Here is a 23,713-nt window from a genome sequence, read left to right as displayed (position 1 = left end):
AAATAAGATGGCTTCCTCATGTAGTTAACTGTTCTCATGCTAGAATGCGCAGGTGTGCAGAAAACTAAATCAATTTCAGCTTTTAAAAAAATGTCTTCGACCGTTTGAAGAATTTGGTGGGGAGTAGATCTCCCGCCGCTAGAAAAACATGATCGCGTCAAGCACCTGTAGAACCTGCTTCCTTCAGTTGCTCTCTCGGAGAGTTGGCGATTCATAGAATCGATTGATAAATCCTGTTTGTTCAAGAAGCCGAGTACAAAATTTGGTTTCGCGTGATAGGATTTCCTCAGTGGTGATTGTGCGGTTTTTCCAACTGACCACGTGGTCGCTTATGCATTTATCGAATTTCAAGTGATTTCCGTACGTTATGGAGTGATAAGTGATTATATTACATGTGTTGTGGTTTTTATGTGCGATAATGGTAGTATTAGAATGTAGTAAACTTTAGCTGTGGATTACAGGAACATCATTATAAGGTAATTTGATGATAATAGTCTATAGTTATCTCAATAATTTTCAGATATGGAATTGAAAATATTGACAAATAAATTCAATTTATTAAAAACACACAAAACAAGACAAAACAAAATTACAAAGAATTACGAAACAAATAAAACACAATAAAATGTTACAAATATAAAAAAAAACATGGGCTAAATAAACAGGCCATTCAGTAAGTCATACATTTTTTTCTAAATTAATGTGGTATATTATTATGACTTTACTGAATAATTTAAGTTTTTCAACACAGGTACAGACAGCGAGAATGACAACGTTTAGAAGAGCAAAACAATAGAATTGTTGTGATACAGTAACAATTTTCAATTGAATCTTTGACTTAGCGTGACTTTGCGAATGTGAATTGAAACCATGACCAGAGAAGAGGTTTTGTCATTTCAAATCAGTATAAGAGTTTAATGTTGAATTAATCTATATTGAGAAGTGATAAAATTACTAAGTTTTCCAAATAAATTCGCTGTTTCTATATAATTTTTAAGAACCTCAAAAGTCGCGATGTAATCTGACACCCTTCTTCTAATGTAGAACAAAGGTTTTCGCTCAAGGAAAGCCCAACAAAAACCGCTACTGAAATCAGCAACTAAGTTACAAAGCCTGAGTATTCCTTGTGAACATTCAATATTCCAATCAACTTTTCCTTCAGTTTTTATATGGTATAGGTAGGAGAACTAAAATGATTATAATAAATTTGCTAGACCAAGGCCCGGTTGCACAAAAGCTTTTAAATTTTAACTGAGATTAAGTGCTAAACACTTGGAAGTTTTCAGTTTTTCTGATTGGTTCTCGTAGCATTCAACCTTTATTTAATCACCGTTTAAATTCAACAGACTTTTGTAAAACCGGGCTTGAAAATAGTATATTTCGCACCTAGAGCAGAAAATGAGATTTTTCCGGCTCGAAATCGGTTTTCAAGTCCGAGGCCGTAGGCCGAGGGCTAGAAAAGATTGAGAGCCGGAAAAACATTTTTGCCCGTGGTGCGAACGCTATTTTTCGCCACACACAAAAATAAACAATATATATATATATATAATATATATATATATATATATAATATATATATATATGAGAATAGTTGTTTACTAAGCACTTCCGAAAGCAGAAGTGGAAGGTGATAGCTCTAGCAAATCTGAGGTAATCTGAATATCAGGAAATTGTCCAAGTATTTTTTATTCTGATTTGTCTAAATAACCTAAAAGATGATGTTCAATTATGTGGGAGGTTGAGTTTATACTTTTTTATTCTTTCAAATGACAATAAGATGATATTATTATGAATGTTTTAATTATTGAATAATGAACACAAATAATGAAAAGTTTTTTGATCAGCTATTTTTTGATCACCTTTCTTAGTTCCATGTTAGCGGCTGGAAAGGGTACGCTTTCCGGCCTAGGCCGGAAAGAAACCTGTTCTGACGTCAAACGAGAGTCATCTGCAAACAATGTCTTTCAGATCTACGTAGGGACTGGAAAACAGCTGCTTTCTGGCAGTGATTTTCGTTAAAACGTTATTTTCTAATGTAGCTTGTGATGGATGGATTGCTGCTAATGCATGCTTGATGTAGCTAATTCGTATGATGGAGTTGGAAAATGTCCAGACAAACCTATTTCTATTACATTCTTTCAGGTGTGAAATGTGCATTAAGGCAATAAATGTAGAAGCCTTTTATAAGAATTGTGATAAATGCTGCACAGAGATATTTTGACAGGTTCATCAGCTTGGTATTCATAGACTTGTCAATGTAAGGCAAATAAGCCTGCCTACAGCTTACACTTCTGCAACAATCCATGAACAAGGATTATTTTCTTGAACATTAGAAACTAAATCACTGCAATATCCCAAGATTTGCTACACTGTCATTCCAGAGTTGTGACCGCCGAATGCGTGAAAGCACATATTTCCGATGTCATCTTGAAAAATTAAATGGGAATCTTTGGATATTTTGATTCTACAACAAACGTAAATGTCATGCTGAATACTTTTTCATCGATATTTCTTCTAACTATACTACATAGTTCTATGAATTCAATCCTGGAAATGGCATTATTTCAAAATTTCCCGTTCCCCTGCACCGCTCTGTATGAGCTGTCTCTTTCTTTTTCTAAACTTTTGACTTTCAAGAGGCCCATTCAAACTTTGAAGCTTTATAACTGATCAAAAGCAATCTCAATCATACACATTATATGTGTGAATCTGTCAAAGGTCTCTTGAAACTGATAGTTGAATAATTTCTACTTAGTACTTGGTGAATGGAGGTGGGCTGCCTGGGCTCATTATATTGATTTACGGTGTGTGGAAATGGCAATAGATGGATAATTGGAGTAATATATCAGCATTGGGTTAATGGACAGAGGCAACTTTCCAGGTAATTCTCTTTGGAGAAAGTCCAGGCTGTATTTCATCTTCATTGATAGCTCGCAGAAGAAATAATGTGACTCAGAAATTCAACAAAAGGAAGGCTTTCCTATAACTCTCATCTTTCATCGATAAGGCGGTGACAGAATGATTTGCATAAAAAATCGAAGGAGACTTGTTTCATTTGGAAAATTTATTTTACGAAATTATATTTGTGAGACTCATCTTACAAAATTAATAAGAATTTCTTTTACATTAGACACAATTGACTATAGAATGAAAAACGTATGGATTGACTCAATGATTTTCTCCACCTTATTGCAAAGTCTTATTTACTTATTTGTAGCATAAGTGAATTCATTTGTTTGTGATTTTTTAAAAACTAGTAGTTCTGTGAACAGTAGACCTCGCGCAGTTATAAACCGCAGCCTCCTCTTATACTGTCCATCAGAGTAAATCCTGTCTGTATGTCGTGTCGGCGAGATATCGGTGTGAAAACGGCTAATGGCTGTTGGGGTTGGTGTATCAAAAATGCTAACATCAAAAGCTAATCTCCTTCTAGACATACTTGCAACAGGACAGCCCAAGTTCAAAGCAGAGAAAGTTCGAGAGACAATACTATGTTCTTTTAGTTATTAATTGCATGCGTTATTTCACGCAATCAATAGTTCATTTATTTATTTATTCACAATGAAGACAACGGGTTTCCCCAAATATGTCTCCTTAACAATAAAAATTGTACAGATGCAAATGAGAAAAGGAAATGATAAAAATAATACGAACTTATGCAAGAATAAATAATGCAAACAACAAAACTACCACCTAATTCAAAAATGAAAAATACAAAGATTTCAAATACTTATGAAAAAAAGTAAAAATAAAACAAATTGAGAATTCGAAATTCCAAAACTTATAAAAATTAAAGAATATAATAACAAATAATAAACAAAAATTTTATCAATAGAATAAATAACATTTATAACTGAACGACGTCCCAAACCTATTTATTTGATCAGATCATGCTTACTCAAGATTTAATTATCAAATAAGGCTTTCCGGAATTTAGCGCAAGAAAACCAGAAGACATTTAGGCGCCCAGACAAGCTGTTATAAACTCTTTGCATCCTAGTTACTATAGTGAGGTCCACGTTATAATGACAGTATTTGATGAACTTTGGTTTTGTTATCCTTGTCTATCATTCGACAAAGTCGGTGGTACTATCCTTTTCTAGGTCCACAACGATGTCAATTATGTTTTTGACGGTGTAGAAATATAATTAATTAATGCAGAGAATCGGCATCGCTATTTTTCTATTTTCATCCACTGCCATTATAACGTGGACCTCACTATAGTAGTTCTGTGAACAGTAGACCTCACGCAGTATTCTCATCCACAAGAGTACCTGATTGAAACCAATGTACCTAGAATTAGAATACAAGGTTGTGGCCACGAAAAGATGCGCAGTAATAAAATTTGGATTTAATCCAAACCAGCTGGTCGGTGTGACGTCATTGATGCTCTAAAAGTATATTCTTCCTATCTTTTCAATGATAAATTGAGCAACTTTGTAAGTATTTTTCTCAAAAAGTACATAACTTTAAAGTCCCATCGACATTCCCTACGATTTATACAATATTCATCTTAATTTTTTTTTAGAAATTCAATACTTTTGGACGGTTGGATCTTTCAGAATGATCGATTTTGTAAGAGCCTGCACATCGAAACACTTGTTGCTTTCTTATTGAAAATTAACATGCTTTCTCTGGCTCTTTTGTAATTCAATTACTCAATGCTAATGAATTTGATAAATCGATCATTGAATAAGGAATTAAAAACGTGAAAACATTAATTAGAGTATAGGCCTAACATATTTCTCTCAAAATCCTTTATATCTTGTCTGTGTAGCCTACTGTATATTAGGCCTACTTGAATCAGGAGAGCATCTTGACGGTTCAACATCTTTAATCCTTTAGGAGTGCACTCTTAATTCAGGGAAAAAATTATATACACATATCCACATACTTTAAGCAGGTGATAGTTGTGTGTTAAGGTCATATACAATATTTATCTTTATTTTTCTCGAGCAGCTTTGTAAGTCTTTTTCTAAAAAATGTACATAACTTTCAAGTCCCATCGACATCTCCTACGATTTATACAATATTTATTTATTATCAATTGTTTTTACAAATTCATCACTTTTGGACTCTTCCTGAATGCTCGATAGTGTAAGGGCATACTGGTTTGGAGATAGAGAACTCTCATTTGATACTACGAGAAGGGATATTCGTAGAAGGAATGAATAGATTTAATTTGGCAACATTTGAAAAGATGAATGGCTTCAAAGGTTTTCTACTGGAGGTATTTCATTCAAAGTAATATCCCAGCAAGTGGAAAAAAGGTTCCGAATATAGCCCATTTCTCCTAGTAATACCTTGAATGATAATATAGGCCTATAGTTTTTCAATCACTGTTTTATAATCATAATAATTAGGCTTGGATTGAATAATTTAATAGTTATCTTGAGCTTTCTCGTTATTTATTACGTTGTACACATTTAAGCTGTTTCCTTTCTTCAATGTGATATTCTTCTGCAATCTCAACCAATATCTAACCTTTCAAAACTGATTCTTATACCAATCTCAATGCAGACGACATATGAAGGAAAAGCTAATATTAATTTGATAAAAATGAAATCAAGAGCGGTTGCAGAGAATAAAGGTTGTTATGGCAGGCATTCCATCAGAAGGAGAATGTGCATGATCAATGGATGAAGATGGTAAGCGCACCACTTTCCTTCCTTATGATATTATATTATGATATTTGATGATTTTGTTTGTCATAAACAATCAATTGGATTGATCAACAATTAAATTTCAATTAAATTTTCGATAAAGAACTTTGGATTAAAAATTATTTCTACTCAGTGACCAAGGCACAATCTAGAAACATAATTTTTATCACATATACATCACTCACACTCTATGTGGTAGCAAGCCCCAATATGGAACAAAAGAGAGTATGGGGTGATAGTATAACACTCACATCATAAATGCATTATAAAATGAATAAATTCAATTTGATAAAATATCTTTAAATATGCCCAACTAATATCTCTCCGGTTATAGGAAAATAATGTGGAGATTGAAAAGAATTGGAATTCACCATACATTATGCTGTTTTAAGTGTATGAGAGTTTAATTTCTAGAATAGAATTGCCCTCCGAATTGGTTGAAGATATTGTCATCCTTTCGTAGTCTTTCAAACAGGCATTCAACCGATCATTCGTCTTATAGAATTATCAAGTTTATTTGAAGGAATATATTATATTATAGGATACTTATAGTATGAATTCATATTCAAACGTAAACTTTTCAATGTATGATTCATTTTCATTAAATACATTATTATTGGATCATGAAGAGTTGATTCTCCCTTTCACAAATAAATGAAGAATGAGAGTTTTACAATAAGAGAACAAATATCAATTGAGAATTCCTCTTACAAAAAATAAATGAAAAGTATGTGTTTCACAATACGAGAGTATGTATTTAATACAATTCTCAATTATTGTGAATACACCACGCGGTATGTATGCTTTAATATAAATTCGCCCTTATATTTTATTGTAGTTTCCAATTAGAGAGATTCAACCAGAAAACTATTTCCTGATCAAGTATGTGAAAGCCATAATTTTCCTGAAAAAAGATATCCTCCTAAGGGATTAGGCAAGATGTTCTATTGATTCTACATATATTATAATATACAGTACACAGAAAAGATAAAGGATTTGGAGAGAAATAATATTATAGTGCAATCAATGTTTTCACGTTTTCTATTCCTTATTCCATGATCGATTTATCAAATTCATTAGCATTGAGTAATTGAATTACAAAAGCGCCAGGGAAAGCATGTTAATCTATCCATATAATAAGAGAGAGTAGGGTTGTGTATGTTCGTGTGTTCGTTTGTTCGCATCAAAACATGTCAACTTGTGGATTGCATACCGGAAAAACGGGAATGATTTAGATCTCCAAATTTCGCACATAGATTCTAAAAATATCAATCTCGTGCACCTGGAAGCCCAAATTTTAATTTTCCTTCTAGATTTTTCAGAATAAATTAATGTTTAAATCTCATTAATGGTACATTCGATTTCATTAAAAAATCACCTAATCATATGGTCGAAATTAAAAAAGGAACATCTGTTTCTATATTGCTTTCTACCTGAAAAACATAGTTTTGAAACTTCGTTTTCCTGATGCAATGTTTAGGCCTACACGGGGCATGGATTATTAATTTTTCAGCTAGAACAATTTTTGAGACAAAGTGCTAAAAAAATAAACGTCTACAGTTTCATCAATGCTGTATCGGCAATATGAAAACGCATGCAGTTAATATGTCTTTGAATGAAGGTGTTGTTATTTACATAAAGAAATTATATTTTTCCTTTTTATTTAATTAAAATTTCAAAATTATTCGAGCCCCCTGATAGAATGACTGACTCACTGTACAGTCAATCGAAAATTTTAATATTGGAATGAGGGGTATTTTGGCAAGCTGAGCAAAAAAATAAGGTCATATGCACCTTTTCGTTATATCTTCAAATGAAAAATGAGTTTTGTGGGTTGTCTAAACTCCCTCTGAAAGGGAAACTATCCAACTTATTCTATCTTTTAGTAAACAATGATCATCCATCCATGTATCATCTTATATACTATAATAAAGTAAAGAGCTGGATTATAAATGTAGTCTTTACAGGTGTAAAGTATTTATGGAAATTATGTTTGACGCATTATCACGTCAGAACTACTGGACTGATTAACTTGAAATTTCGCATATAGATTATTGCTTAACCGAGGGAGGTTATAGACCAATTTTAAATTCTTCAAGGTTTGATTACATCAAGTTTTCAGTTTGTCAAGTTTTTTCAATTATTTGTCATGCTTCCAGTTTGTATGGAAGCAGCAGAAGATTTCTCTTAAATATAATTTTTATTTAACAAAAATCCTAAATAAATGCTGCAAATCACCCCGAAGACCTCTGCTACTGCAGACATTGACAACAGGGCTAACAGCTAGATGGAAATTCGATGAGAACTACTATCCAAAAATTAGTTGCCAGCCCGGGAATCGAACCCGGTACCTCCCAATTGCTAGTCAGGAATGCCTACCCTTACACCAAACTGACAATCTCTGGATATTTCTCTTAAAAGGGAAATTAGAAGATGGGTTTGATTGGGGATCCTTTTCGAATGATAAAAACAGGTTTTCTGTCACACCCAAATTTTTTCCGTCATTTTGAATCTAACTTCTTTTTTTAATTGAAAGGTGGTCATACTGATTTACTTGAAATGCAGCATATAAATTCTCAATCAACCGAGGATTCTCATAGGCCTATTTTGAATTCTTCTAGATTTCATTACGTCAAGTTTTAAGAAAGACCCTTGCGAAGCACGGGTTACCTGCTAGTTTTCAATAAGATAGCAACAGGTATTCGATGTGCAGGCTCTTACAAAATCAATCATTATGAAAGATCCAGCCGTCCAAAAGTATTGAATTTCTAAAAAAAATTTAAGATGAATATTGTATAAATCGTAGGGAATGTCGATGGGACTATAAAGTTATGTACTTTTTGAGAAAAATACTTACAAAGTTGCTCAATTTATCATTGAAAAGATAAGAAGAATATACTTTTAGAGCATCAATGACGTCACACCGACCAGCTGGTTTGGATTAAATCCAAATTTTATTACTGCGCATCTTTTCGTGACCACAACCTTGTATTCTAGGTACATTGGTTTCAATCAGGTACTCTTGTGGATGAGAATACTGCGTGAGGTCTACTGTTCACAGAACTACTATAGTGAGGTCCACGTTATAATGGCAGTGGATGAAAATAGAAGAATAGCGATGCCGATTCTTTGCATTAATTAATTATATTTCTACACTGTCAAAAACATAATTGACATCGTTGTGGACCTAGAAAAGGATAGTACCACCGACTTTGTCGAATGATAGACAAGGATAACAAAACCAAAGTTCATCAAATACTGTCATTATAACGTGGACCTCACTATAGTAACTAGGATGCAAAGAGTTTATAAAAGGTTGTCTGGGCGCCTAGATGTCTTCTGGTTTTCTTGCGCTAAATTCCGGAAAGCCTTACTTGATAATTAAATCTTGAGTAAGCATGATCTGATTAAATAAATAGGTTTGGGACGTCGTTCAGTTATAAATGTTATTTATTCTATTGATAAAATTTTTGTTTATTATTTGTTATTATATTCTTTAATTTTATAAGTTTTGGAATTTCGAATTCTCAATTTGTTTTATTTTTACTTTTTTCATAAGTATTTGAAATCTTTGTATTTTTCATTTTTGAATTAGGTGGTAGTTTTGTTGTTTGCATTATTTATTCTTGCATAAGTTCGTATTATTTTTATCATTTCCTTTTCTCATTTGCATCTGTACAATTTTTATTGTTAAGGAGACATATTTGGGGAAACCCGTTGTCTTCATTGTGAATAAATAAATAAATGAACTATTGATTGCGTGAAATAACGCATGCAATTAATAACTAAAAGAACGTAGTATTGTCTCTCGAACTTTCTCTGCTTTGAACTTGGGCTGTCCTGTTGCAAGTATGAATATTTAAGATGAATATTGTATAAATCGTAGGGAATGTCGATGGGACTTTAAAGTTATGTACTTTTTGAGAAAAAGACTTACAAAGTTGTTCAATTTAACATTGAAAAGATAGGAAGAATAGATATTTAGAGCACCAATGACGTCACACCGATCATCTGACTGATCAGAAATGCACCTTGATTGAAACTATAGACCTTATGGAAATACAGCAATAGACTGGCTTCTCCACACATCTTGTGATCTTGTAATCACTTGTCAGCTGATTTATGATGAATAATACTATAATCTGATTTTTACTCTAATATTGGCGTATGAAGGAGGCTCCTTTTACTTTCCTTGCCCTATTACCATAGGTACCCCAATTTCTAAATCTATACGTTTCAAGGTCCCCTGAGACCAAAAAAGTGGTGTTTCGGTATTGGTCTGTGTGTGTGTGTGTGTGTGTGTGTGTGTGTGTGTGTGTGTGTGTGTGTGTGTGTGTGTGTGTGTGGTGTGTGTGTGTGTGTGTGTGTGTGTGGTGTGTGTGGTGTGTGTGTGTGTTGTGTGTGTGTGTGTGTGTGTGTGTGTGTGTGTGTGTGTGTGTGTGTGTGTGTGTGTGTGTGTGTGTGTGTGTGTTAAGAGAATTTGAGTTATTTTATTTACTTAGTATTGACAGAATTTCAGGTGTATTCTCATTTCTATTCTGTATAACAAATAGGTTCTACTCTTTGTTTCTAAAAGTTATCCACTCATCTACATATTTATTTTCTGTTCTGAATATGTTAATTGTTCATTTGTTTTCATTATAATGTAGTGAAAGTATGCAATGGGTCTTGCAAGACCTGGCAATACATTGTCATTTGTGATAAAGAATCAATAAAGAATCTACTGAGAAACAGATCATATCCTTCACCCGTGTTGTCCAGACTCATCTCATGCTCTTGTCACGATTTCAGATGCGATTCCATTGAAGATATTTCAGGAAGGATAATAGATCAGAGAATGAAAGCAAATTTGAAAATCATAGCTCTTTTAGAAATGATACAAATCGTGGCAGGTGATATAAGCTCTCTTTAAAGTGATACAATCGTGATTATTATAAGGTTTGAACGTATTGTAATATATTTTACTTGAAGCTTTACATCTATGAGTCAATTCGAATGATATGTGTATGTGCAATAGAAGGCCTTGAGGAGGAATCATCAGTTCTCATTGTTAAACGACTTTCACAAAGCGATCATTCCTATACTATTGAAGTCGATTGGGTAGGCCTAAGCAATGGGGCTTTAGTTCAGCTCAACATACTCAACTTGAATAAGATTACTGTTATTAGTATGAGTTATGATTACATAAGAGTCGTTAATAATTTTCCTTCTTTAGATTACTTGTCTTTAGATTCCGTTTGAGTTTCTTTAGGTTACATTGGATTTCTTTATTTTAGATTGGGTTTCTTTAGATCACGATTATTGAGTTGATGTCGTGTTTAATGTTAATCGCTCTGAGAGTATCTTATTTACAACTTCGTTTATAAATTATTTAACGCATGACATATAATGGCTTTTCAAGCTGATTATAGAATGAAATTAAGTTTTAAATAGGGTTTTAAGTTTAAGTTGAAAATTTATTTGTTAATTTAAAATCAACAAATTAATTGAATTCTTTAGCTGATAAGGTTTTGAGATCAAAAACATCAATAAGGATAAAAATATTTCTATTTTTACTGTTCTAATAGAAAATAGTCATTATTATGATTGAAAATAACTCTTAAAACTATATCAAGTTGGTCTAATGAACTAGAATAATTGAACCAAACAATCAAAGAAGATCTCAAAATCCCTATTGATAACGTACAATCTCTGTTTGCTGATCTGGAGACAAAGATTTTGTTAGAGATGTCATTATTTGAGAAATACTAGCGTGTTGCGTGAAGAAGAAGGAAGGGCTTGAGAGTTTTTCGAATCAGAGTCGACAATCGACATGTCTCTGGCCGGCTGCCGGCAGCGAGGTTCTTGTCTTGTCTTTGCTGATGAGAAGTTTCCGTCGATTGGTGGAGATGCGACGGCAAAAGCCATCTCCAACTTGGAATTAGGGGATCAGTCAGAGCCCAGGGGCGAGCCTGCTCTGTTTTAGAATTTTATTTGTCGACAAAACAAAGATTGTCCATTGTTCTTCCAACATCGCCTGCAATTTCCGTTTAGCACTGCGAGAAAGACAATCTCATTTTCTTATTGTCGACATTTTCCTCTTTAATTATTGTGTCTTGCCTTCCAATTTCTCTAATTGCTGTCGGGGCTGAATTCAGAGAACGCTCATTTCTAGTGTCGAATAATTTGTTGTCAGGATGGATGATCAGGCTTCGAGTTTGATGAAACTTTTGGTTCGGTATTTGATTGAATGAATGGACCTCTTTGATATCAAATCACAATATTCTAATATAGGTCGTTGATTAGAAATGAAAATTACAAACTACATATGAGAAATTTGTGAACTATAACCTTTATTCCAAATTATGAATAAGAATTGGAATATTATGAATTAGAATAAAAGTGCATGCGAATTTTATTTTTGTTATAATTCATGGTTAAACTGGTAGATTTTGTATGATTTTGAATGTATTTTCGTTTTGGCTCATAATTGAGTTCATAATACAAAGTAATAATAATTGAGAACTCTCTGAATCTAGTAGTTAACCAGACTAATACAAATTCTTCTCAAGAATAATCTTCTATATAATACAAGTTTTTCAAATGTCGATCTCTGATTTCTCGAAATTTACCATTATGAAGCACCTGATCACATGGACGCACTTCCCCTCAAATTAGAAAAAAAACATTGAGCTGCTACCCCCCCCCTTGGATTGGAAACCCCCCCAAAAATGTAGTCAGTAACTAGTCATTCTAAACACTGTTGACCTCTTTTTTTGCGACCCCTCCCAGATCTGATTTTGAGCATTCCCCCCATAATAAAGAAGAATTTCAAGGACACAGTCAGTTTTCAAGCCCTGTGGGCGCCCCTGATTCTGTAGCTTCTTCAACATAAACTTCTCTAATTTAACTAGAAAAGACTGCAAGGAATTCAGGAAACTGGTAGTTTGATTAGTCAATATTGATTTGGTCATTGTGTGTTTTTCGTTTCTTTGTCTGTTACCCCTACTCTGTGATACTACGCAAATACGGTAGCTGAGTACTTGGAATTTTTGCTTGCTACCTGAGAAGTTGTAGTAGGCCTTTATTGAAGTAGTGCTAGTGTACGAAACGATAAAAAGTTTACGCATTATAGCCTACACTTGAATAAAATCCCCAACTCCCCCTTCCAATTAGCATATTGTTCGGCTTCAACTATTTTGTATATATCTATGTATAAGCTTGCATATATATCACACACGTGGGAAGAGACGGCTTTTCTGATTCCAAGCTTTGAAACAATAGCGATAGCAGCCACACAACACATACCGTACAGCCTCTCTGTGAAATAGCTGTGAGAATCGTATATGCTTTTTTAAAAAGAAATACTGCCGCCAACAATAGCTTACAGTCGACATACCTTAGCCAGAAACATCCAATTCCATGTTATTCGTGGAGAACGTGGAAGATTGATGCACATTATTAATTAAGGTAGTGATGTTTTTAATTGACGGTCGGTATTTTTTTCAACAGGCTCGATTTGAACTTGAGTGTACCGGTACACTGTACTTACGTGTTTGTAAGCAGTTGGTGTATAATGCCGAATCTATCTATTATAGATTAGATCTTCATCCATATAGCGCTTCAGCCTTTTCTTGAAGTAAAACGTGATTGACCGTAATAATAAAAGACCAATAAAAATGTAGATTAATTGGATAAGCGGTGTTGTACTTTTGATGAATATTGTTGATCTGTAGTCAGGCAATTAATTATTGTGCTCGTCCTCATCTATTTCGCATAAATTATCGAGTATGATAATGCAATCTATTAATCTATGAAGATCTTAATTACCAGACATGGATGATTAATTAATTAATCTGGAGAACATGTAGGTTTGTAATGAATGCCTATATTGGAGAGCCTACATCAATTACAGTAGTAGGTAGGCCTATTATTGGTATGTGTTGTGGGAACGGTAGCTTCCCAATTCCAAGTCAAACTAGAAAGTCTCGAGACATTAACATTTTTGCATGCTGACTTCATAATCGGACTGAGTACTCTTTCCAGTAAAATTGCACAAATGTAAATAGAGCTGATCTTCTTCTTCTTCTTCTTATTGTGCCTGTCCGCTACGAACGTGGGCGATCAACATGGCGATTTTCACTCTATCCACGGCAATACTAAATATTTCTATGGAGCTTTTTCCACACCAGGAACTGATAGAGATAGAGTATATTATTGTAAGGAATGCTCAGTAATAAATGGATAGCTGTTCTCATTAAATGCTACTTGATTTAAGTTCTAAACTTAGTGGAGTGGCAAATGTATCTGAGGGTGTTGAAAATTAATGCATGTATTCAAATAATGTCTCATAACATAGAGTGTGATGATGGGGAAGAAGGTTGAAGGAAGCGCATACTTATTTAGATACATGCATTATTCTCAACACTCTCAGCTACCTTCTATTCTAAACACTATCTTCGCCGGTCCACTATGTTTTGAACCATACTCCCATATAGACAAATACTTACTTGATAGCATAAATCCATTCAAAGTTCAGTAGTGCAGGTATCGTACTATATCGCAGCTATTTAGTTATTCAGGTTTTGCAGTTATTCAGTTGTCAGGTATCGTTCTGTTTGAATAAGAAATTCCACTCTCCAAGTCTCAAATTTGATACGGTTGACCCAAATAAGATGACGTCTCATGAAAAAACTTAGCCAATTTATTTGAAAGATGTACCACTAGATAGAGTAGAACTCTACTTGGAGGAATCTAGTGGTGCAAGTGAATTTATTTGGTAGATGTACTAGATGATAATAGCTGTGGCAGCGTCCCTCTGAGGCAAATGACTCAACTGTCGAGAGACTGGTGGCCTACCACACCTGCTAGATATGCAAGGCGTGTACCACAAATAAATGTCGGACATAATACTCAGCTTACAGTGTTGAGGTCGCTCTGAGACGTGGCTCCTCCATTGTCCACATCGTCACGCTATTCACATTTCACCGCTCTATCGCTTCAAATCAAGTCGTTAGACCTGGCAGCCGACTACCCTGCCGTATTTTTCTTCGACGTTGATTTCAAGAAAGTCTACTGCTATATTTCAATACAATCCAACAGAAAAGACCGAGGTTTTTTGAAACGAAAGCTTCTAGTTTGCGTGATATGGGACTGTTTTGAAACGTGAGGTTGCCTCACTCACACAAAGAACTCTCTGTTGTCCTAATCTAGTGCACAATAAAAGTCTTCAATCAAATGAATCCATTTTGTGTGTTTCTCAGTGGGGGGAAAAGTAGAATTTAGGCAGCTGGCAGTCGCATTTCTTCTGTGACCTGGTCATTAAAATTTAATTCATTGTTACAATTCACGCTCTGCCTTGATATCCCAAGATTATTTTTTTCTCGATTTATGTGATTCAATTACTTGGAATGAGCAAGGTGATTTGGGTTGAAGTCTTGCTTATTCCATGAACACATTATCGGAATTTATCCTATTTTTATTGAACTAATATTATTGATATTTATTAATTATAAATAAAATAAAATATTTTTCAAGCATTATTTATTAATATTCCATTGAACACTATTGAGGTAGATCATGCAGTATGATGACTCCATCCATTTTCGAAAGATATTTCAAATTACTGATTGTAAAATCAAAAGGAATAATCAATTTTCCTCCGATGTATTGTTAGATCAAGAGAGCATAGGCCTAAAATCGATCTCTCCAGCCACTTTATGTCATTACTCTCCAGCAGACCATATTTGCCAGAATGACAAGGAAGATAAAAGCTTATAGACCTTTACTGAGATATAGACATACAGATATATAGATATAAATCACACTTATGGATGCCTACTTCGAAAACGGTTCACAAAACACAATATTTTCTATAATAATTTTCAATTTGTAAAGTCACTATGAATTATTTTTCAATTCAACGTATAGGTGCATTTTCGTTTGTGGGTAAATTTCCGCAGTCGACGACGGCAAGCATTGTTGACATTAATATTGTCCAAATTTCAAGTGTGCTAAAACAGATGATCAATTAACTTTTCATTATTTGTGTTTATTATTCAAGAATAAAAACATTTCTAATAATATCAACGAATTGCCATTTGAAAGTATAAAAAAGTATAAACTCAACCTTCCCCATTAAAACATGATTGAACATAATATTTTAGGTTATTTAGACAAATTGAAATCTACCCAATGTGAGATGCTCACCCTGTCGTGGTCGACGACGGCATTTAGATCTACGCACAAACGAAAACCCGGCTTTAGTCAACATGTTCCATATATGAAAGAAATCACCATTTCTCGATTTAAACATCTTGGATCTTGAATGAACATGAAACTCGAAAAACGAGAGTTGTGACTCTCTTCCGAAATTTTCAACTGCTATTAGGCCTATAACCAGTGAAGACTGTTAATAAACTCTAAAAATACAGTTCATAAGCCTGACGAAATTCAATACGAGATTCTGTAACGGAAGTTTTACAAATTTCTGAAGCATTCTGGAAACATGCATGCATTATGGTAGAGTATGAGTAGAAAGGAACAAGGCTGAGCAGCTCTTAGAGGGTGGGGGAAGGGAAAGGGTTGGATGAATGCATGAAGAGAAAGGAGAAGCAAAGAAGAAGTTGAGAGAAAGGAGCTCAGAACGGAGCTGATTCTAAATTGTTGTGGACGTAAGTCGTGATTTTATACTCGAACGGTTTCTACTCGTAACTAAACAACTGGCGCACACTGAGATCAAGCCACAGCCAGCAGTCGTTTCTCTCAAGTCCTGACTCGCTTGCTTCACAAGTGAACTTAAACAGAGGCTTCGGGGCGATTCACGCTCAGCTGATACTGGGCTGCAAAAATGAACAATGATGAGAGAAGGAAAGGACGAGAAGTTATAACACACGAAAGATGTAGAACAAAAAAGTAAGGAGAAAGGAGAGGTGAAAGGGGTATCAAGAAGGTAGAGAATGGAAGAAGAGAAACGTCGGAGAGAATAAGAAAAAAATAATATTTGAAGGAGAGGAGGAAAAAAGAATATAAGGAGAGAAGGGAAAGTGAAAAGAGTTGAATTGAGAGAAGAATAAATATTGAGAGAACAGAATAATAGAGAGATGAGAGAATTAGGAGAGTTTAGAGGAAAAAGTATGACGAGTAGTTGAACTATCGAGAAACATGAAGGTAATCCTAAATCTACTGTTTTAAATCTACTGTTTGCACTGAAATTTGAACTCAAATTTATAAGTGAATGAAACCTAACTTTTTGGACTAGTATATGAATCGAAATTCGAGGAAGGTACAGTTTTGGGCTGTGCCTGTTCGTCTTTCCGTAATAATTTTGATGAATTGATTTTTGTGTATCATTGAAAAAATAAATAATCCAGGAAGGAAGATAATTATGAGGATGAACCGAAAGGTGGATGAGGAGAAAGGAGGAGGTAATGGATGAGTATATAAGTTGTGAAGCAGAGAGAAAAATTGGAGGAAATGAAAAATAAATGAGAATAGAAAATGGAGGAATTCAAAAAGGAAAGGAGGGAGAGGATTACGAAAAGTTGGAATTGTTAGCTATGAATGGAAGATAAAAATCAAAATGAAAATAACTTAGTGGAAGGTTCGTTTATAGTGGAAGAGAAGAATACATTAAAGAATAGTATGATGAAAAGGGAGAGAAGGAAGAAGACGGTGGAGTACCAATAGAAACCTAAAAGAATTGGAAGAAGGCATAGGAAATGGAGAAAGCGGATGATTCAAATGATAAGCAGATGTACTTCACAATAAAACAAGCCAACTGAATCAGTGATTGAGCGACCACCCATTTTCAAATAGTGTTCATGGACTTTGTTAATCACAGTCGGCTTGAAGGCCCGACCCCAGACTCCACACCCCAAACCAGCTCCATCTGCTTTTCCGCCGGTGGATTGGCACGATCACCACCTGTACCCTTCTGATAACAAGAGCTCACACCTTTTGTGGTCATTTTTGTTGATGTAAAATCGCAGGACATCAAGCGGTGCACTTTCCTGATATCTTGAGTTTTCCTTGCCCTGCAGGGCTTTCGAATAGTATGCTTTGCTCTTAACGCTATAATCATGGAGAAAGTGAAAAGAATGGAAGTGAAAAATCAGGAATACCCAGGTGAATTCAATAATATTTTATATTTCGTATTCAATATAAGTTACTCCATATACTATTTATGATATTGTTCGACTACTGTATGGCAATGAAGAATCAATCAATATCATTGTTCTTCGTTATTATAAATAAAAATATAAATCTGAGTACCCTCTTAAATCATTTAGTGACGAAATAATTTAAAAGGGTACTCAGATTTATATTTTTACATATATTAAAAGTAACCCCAAAGAAAAAAGACAATAAAATGGCGAAACAACAAAACTTAATTCTTCGTTATTATTTGTCCCTCATGTACTATATTTTCAATAAATCAAAATTCCAAAAAAAATAATTTTGAAAGTTTTCTCAATTATTGTTTTATTGTATTGAATGCTATTTGCAAATTTTCTTGATGATAATATGAAATTTCAATTTCAATTCAATTCAAAAAGTTATTTATTTCACAAGTCTTACAAGCAATCACAGTGGTAGCCTACATCATAAAATAAGAATACACTTTACAATAAAAATAAGACAATGTAAGCACCACAGAAATGACAGCGATATACAAATATATATTAAGAAATATTTACTCTCGCAGAGGCATTACTGCCTGTGTGCGAGAATGAGTCTAAGGTAGGAATAGGCATATATAAATATTTCGCAGTACTTGCACAGATCGGTTAAGCTTGTTGACACACACCACACACACACACCACACACACACACACCACACACACACACACACACACACACACACACACACACACACACACACACACACACACACACACACACACCTCAAAAAGAGAGAATCAGGAGATTCAGAAAAATAGCCAGTATAATGATTAAAATTTGTAAAAAGTAATAGTGACCGGTGATAGAATGTGTAAAGACTTATGATTTTATTAGTTTTTTAGCTCATTTGAATCCAGCCCTAGAATCTAAACTCTAAAGTAATCAATCTTTCACAACTCTCGCCTCTACCGATACCCCGAATCCACCTTTTAATTGCTATTTTGAATGCAGATGTTTTATAGTTAATGAAGTCTGTTGCAGCTATAGGTAAGTTTTTTAACAAAACATGGGCTATGTAGTATGAATTAGTAGTGAAGATGGTTTTATTTACCCTTGGCATTTGGATATTGTTATGAATTACTCTCCTTGTTGTATAATTATGAGTGATAGTATTAAATATGTCAGAATAGTTTTTGAATATGTATGTTGCCAAAGTTCTAATGTATAATTGCCTGACATCAAGCTCCTCCATCTCCGCGAAAACTGCCTCAGTCGAGTAGTCCCAACGCCTCCCAAGTGCAGCCTTTAGAATCAGTTTTTGTGTAATGAATAGAGGATTCAAAATAGATCTGAATCCTCCTCCATAAGCTAGGATCCCTCCTTCAATAATTGATTGAGCAAATGCGTAATAAATTGTTAGGATTTCGTTCTTGTTCAAATATTCTCCAAGTTTCCTAAAAACATAAATCATTTTTCTTAGTCTGCTGTTCTGATAAGCAACGTGTGCAGACCAGTTGAATCTATTATCAATAATCACACCTAGATATTTATAAGTCTACCCTTACAATTGACTCACAGTTACAAGAGGTATTGTTAATGTTACCACATGTATGCAGTTTGACCCCTTCAACTGAGGTGTCGCTAGCATCTCTCAGGGAGACCGGCATGAACTTTGTCTTACTGACATTGAGTGTCAATAAATTATGGTCAAACCATGTTTTAAATGACGCCAAGTCACTCTTTGCCCTATTCAGTACGGATTCCCAGTCAGGCCCCCTAACCAGAACAGCAGCGTCATCTGCAAAGAGATAGATCCTGCTATTTAAGTTCAATCTTGCAAGATTATTTACATAAATCAAGAATAATAATGGACCTAGGGTGCTTCCTTGAATTACCCCATATTCCACTTGTTTCAGCTGGCTATTTCCTCCATTTATAACAGTAAACTGTTTACGGTTACTGAAATACGATTTAAACCAATTAAATGAGTCTCCCTCTATCCCAATCAGTTCCATTTTCTTGAGCAACTTTTTCCTATCCACAGAATCGAATGCCTTGGCCAGATCCAAGAATATCAATGCACATTTTTCATTACTTCCCAAGGCAAAATTCACATCTCTGGTTATAGCAAAGAGGGCATCTGAAATATTTTTTGATTTTCTAAAACCATATTGAGAATTAGTTAGTAATCTATTACTTTCAAGGTATGTTGTTAATTGGTCTTTTATTACTTGTTCAAGAATTTTGGAAAATACGCTAAGTAAGTTTGAACTCTCAGTTATGTCTCCTGATTTGAACAATGGAATCACCTTTGCAATTTTGAGGGCGTCAGGAAACTCGCCCGAAGCGATGCTCAAGTTGATGATATGCAGAAGTGGATCAGATAGGCTTTGAAAGTGGGATTTCAGGATATCAGCAGAAATACAATCATACCCAGGAGCCGAACCGCCGCGCAGGGAATTCACATAAGTAAGCAACTCTGCCTTGTCGATAGTGTGTAGGATCAATCTAGAGTCTACTGCGTAATCTGAGTCATTTACTACCGGTGGGGCTATAGGGTTTATTTTATCAGCTAAGTTACTTCCCACATTGGAAAAATATTCATTGAATTCTTCAGCTACATGCATTCTTTTATCCCCCGGATAGTATGTCTTTCTGCCTATGTGTACTGGTCCAGTGGAAAGGGGTCTTTGTTTTTTCTTTTACCAGACAATTCATTCACAGTCTGCCAGAATAGTTTTGGATTATTTTTAGAATCGAAAATTTTTGTTTTGTAGTAGTGGGTCTTGGTTCTCCGTATCAATGAATTCAGTTTATTTCTGTAATTTATATAATAGTTTTTAAGTTGTTGATTGAAGGGCTGGTTCCTAAGCTGTTTACTTATATTGTCCCGTTTTCTAGTTGATCGTATTAAACCTTCCGTCATCCAGGGCTTCAGTTTTACCTCCCTATTGCTGAATTTCTTGATTTTTGTAGATTTTTCTATAAAGTTTTTTAAAATGGAGAAGAAAATGTTACAGGATGAATTTAATTCTTGTTCATTAGTGACAGCCCTCCAATCACAATTGCTTATAAATTCATGTAAAGATATTTTTTTACTGAATTGATTATTATTGGTTTCGAAATTTCTAGTGCAATACTGTAATGGTCAGTCACATCCGTCATTACAACCGCTGTTTTCAGGCAATTATAGTTGTCGTGTATGATAAAAACATGGTCTATACATGATTTACTGTTCCCCTGCACCCTAGTATATTTATCAATACCGCTCATAAATCCATTTTCAAACATCATGTCTAGTTATCTTTCAGTTTTATTATCTGACTGCAATATGTTAGCGTTAATGTCACCAACTAGAACACAACACTCGCTTCGCTCGCCTGCATTTTTCATTTGAGAATTTTTATCATATGTTAGGACAATACAGTCGGGGGTCCAGACTAAACGGATATGGCGAGCGAAGCGAGCCTGACGGCTACTAATATAATATTCCCAGGATTGAAGTAGCAGTGCCCAATCAATTTTTCCGCGATAAATGCATTTAAATCTTCAACATGGTGCCAACCTAACAAAGTCAACTCAACTTAATGCCAACCTGACAAAATTATTCATTTGCCAGTTAACAACTGTTTCGAAGAGGTACTCTATCTAGATTATAGTTCTATAGTAACATATGATATGGAAATTTCAATTATAATTAAGAGATTGGGAGAAGAAGAATATACATGCTAAAAGACGAACTTTAAACCCTTAAAAACAACCCTTAGAGTTAAAATATGGCCAAAAGATTTCTTAGTGCGCCTCTAAAGGGCCAACTGAACATACCTACCAAATTTGAACGTTTTTGGTCCGGTAGATTTTTAGTTCTGCGAGTGAGTGAGTGAGTGAGTGAGTGAGTCAGTCAGTCAGTCAGTCAGTCAGTGAGTGAGTGCCATTTCGCTTTTATATATATAGATACTATACAATATATATATACTCTCTTTCATTAGGTGATAATTTTGCTCAACATTTTCCAGTTTCTCAATGATAGGGGAGTGATAATTATTTGTATAGGTCTTCTAAGGAACCATTATCAACAGCTGGTATGTATTATCACAATATGATCTTGAATCATGATCATCTTTTCGTTCTTCAGTAGCCGCTCGGCCGAAAATTTCGAAAACATATGTCTGTAAAATGGATTAACAAATAATTATTATTAGCCCCCTATTAAAATTTCTGTTCAGAAACCATCCCACAACATATTCCCAAAGTTTCATGCCGTTATGTCAAGTAGTTTTCAAGTCTACAGGGAACAAACAAACACACAAACAGACATTCATTTTTTTATAAATAGATTTCCATTCGGCTCAAACAAAAGCCTCTCTAAATGAAGGTAGAATGATAAGGATTCAGTTTTTTGTTTTAACATTTTTTCAAATCACTTTCAAAAAGTTCATGTAGTACCTACTATTGTGTTTGAAACACTTCTGGCGCTATCATAGTTTCACCACTATTCTGTTCCACAGTCCTATCTCTTGCAGTCGTTAACTATATCTATAATAATTATATAAAGTAAAGAGCTGGCTTATGCACGTACGGGATAGGAAAATTATGATTGACGCATCATCAAGTCTGAACTACTGGACTAATTAATTTGAAATTTTGCTTATGGATTCTTAAATAACCAAGGATGGTTATAGGCCTATTCTCAATTCTTCAAAATTTCATTACATCAAGTTTTCATTTTGTCAAGTTTTAAAATAGATCCTTGCGAAGCACGGGTTCTTGCTAGTAGAAAATAAAGAAATAACACAGAAAACGACCAAGATAAATAGATGTTTACAAAATTATGAAAGTTCAATGGTGGGTGATAGTGATAGACTAAGAGCACCGAGTAGAAGACTCAGTTATTGCAGTTATCAATTTAACTTGTTATCTACACATTAATCCGATAAGTCGCAGCAGATCAGATGGGAACAGCCTGACTCCGATAGTACGAATGTAACAATGAGTACGACAGCTTAAAACGACCTTGTAGAGGAATAAGATATGATAAATTATATTCCTACTGTACTCATAGTGATTATGCTTATTATTATATGTTTAAAAACAATTTTTTAGTATTATGAGACACATTATAATAAAAATGACAGGACAGAACAACAGGATCCACTCTCCCCATCTGGTCGCTTTCGACACAGGACAAACAATATAGTTACATTTTACAGATCTCATGAAGAGCCATCCAAACGGAATAGATATCAGAATCCATTTTTAGGAATAAGTAATCCATAAATAGTGAACCAATCCATTATTTTCAGTTTATCAGTTTTTAGTTTTAAATATTCAATAATTTAAATTTATGTAAGTAGCCTAATATTCAATAACTATGTGGCATGTCTTATAAGCATATAGCTAATCAATGTTAATGTAACTGTCTGTGCTTGAGTCAACCTAAGAAAATTTCATCGATATTATTATGCCAGGATAAAAATATAGTAAGCTAGCAAGATAATCTGTATATCAATCGAACTTTCAAACATAATTCACTCATACAAAGATAAATACCAAGGTTGCTCCCCGTGTAGTTTGAACAACAACCATGCAATACTGATTATATGATTGCAGAATAGTAAATTTCTATAAATATCATTTATAGATGATAAATAATGTAATGATGAACGTGAATATATTTAATATGGTTAAAAACTAAGCAGTCCATTTCAATGGGTTTTATAATGATAATGTTTATTATTTTCGAACACAGGCCATGGCAACGATTTGGAACACTACCTAATCATTAACTTACTTATCGCTTATAGGCTGAACAAAATATACCAAAATATATTTACAGATATCATGAAGAGCAATCCGAATATACAGTAGTAGACTAAAGATATACATTTTTAAATCACATCATAATTGCCAATGACATATCAGATTGATTTCGAGAACTTGATTCATAC

The 23,713-nt window shown here is 34.2% G+C and overlaps 1 protein-coding gene across 2 annotated transcripts in view; it reads left to right on the top strand.

Annotated features, from left to right (window-relative positions):
- The first annotated feature begins 169 nt into the window (after positions 1-169).
- LOC111048457 (protein prickle) overlaps positions 170-23,713 on the top strand; it is a 357,446-nt gene continuing 333,902 nt past the window's right edge. For both annotated transcript variants that reach the window (XM_022334379.2, XM_022334450.2), the window contains exon 1: positions 170-476. The gene's annotated coding sequence lies outside the window, so the exon portion shown is untranslated. The remainder of the gene's footprint in view (positions 477-23,713) is intronic.

This window comes from Nilaparvata lugens, chromosome 2 (genome assembly GCF_014356525.2).
Source record: "Nilaparvata lugens isolate BPH chromosome 2, ASM1435652v1, whole genome shotgun sequence".
NCBI lineage: Eukaryota > Metazoa > Arthropoda > Insecta > Hemiptera > Delphacidae > Nilaparvata > Nilaparvata lugens.
The sequence above is the reverse complement of the archived record's forward strand: the minus strand, read 5'-3'. Positions and strand labels throughout refer to the sequence as shown.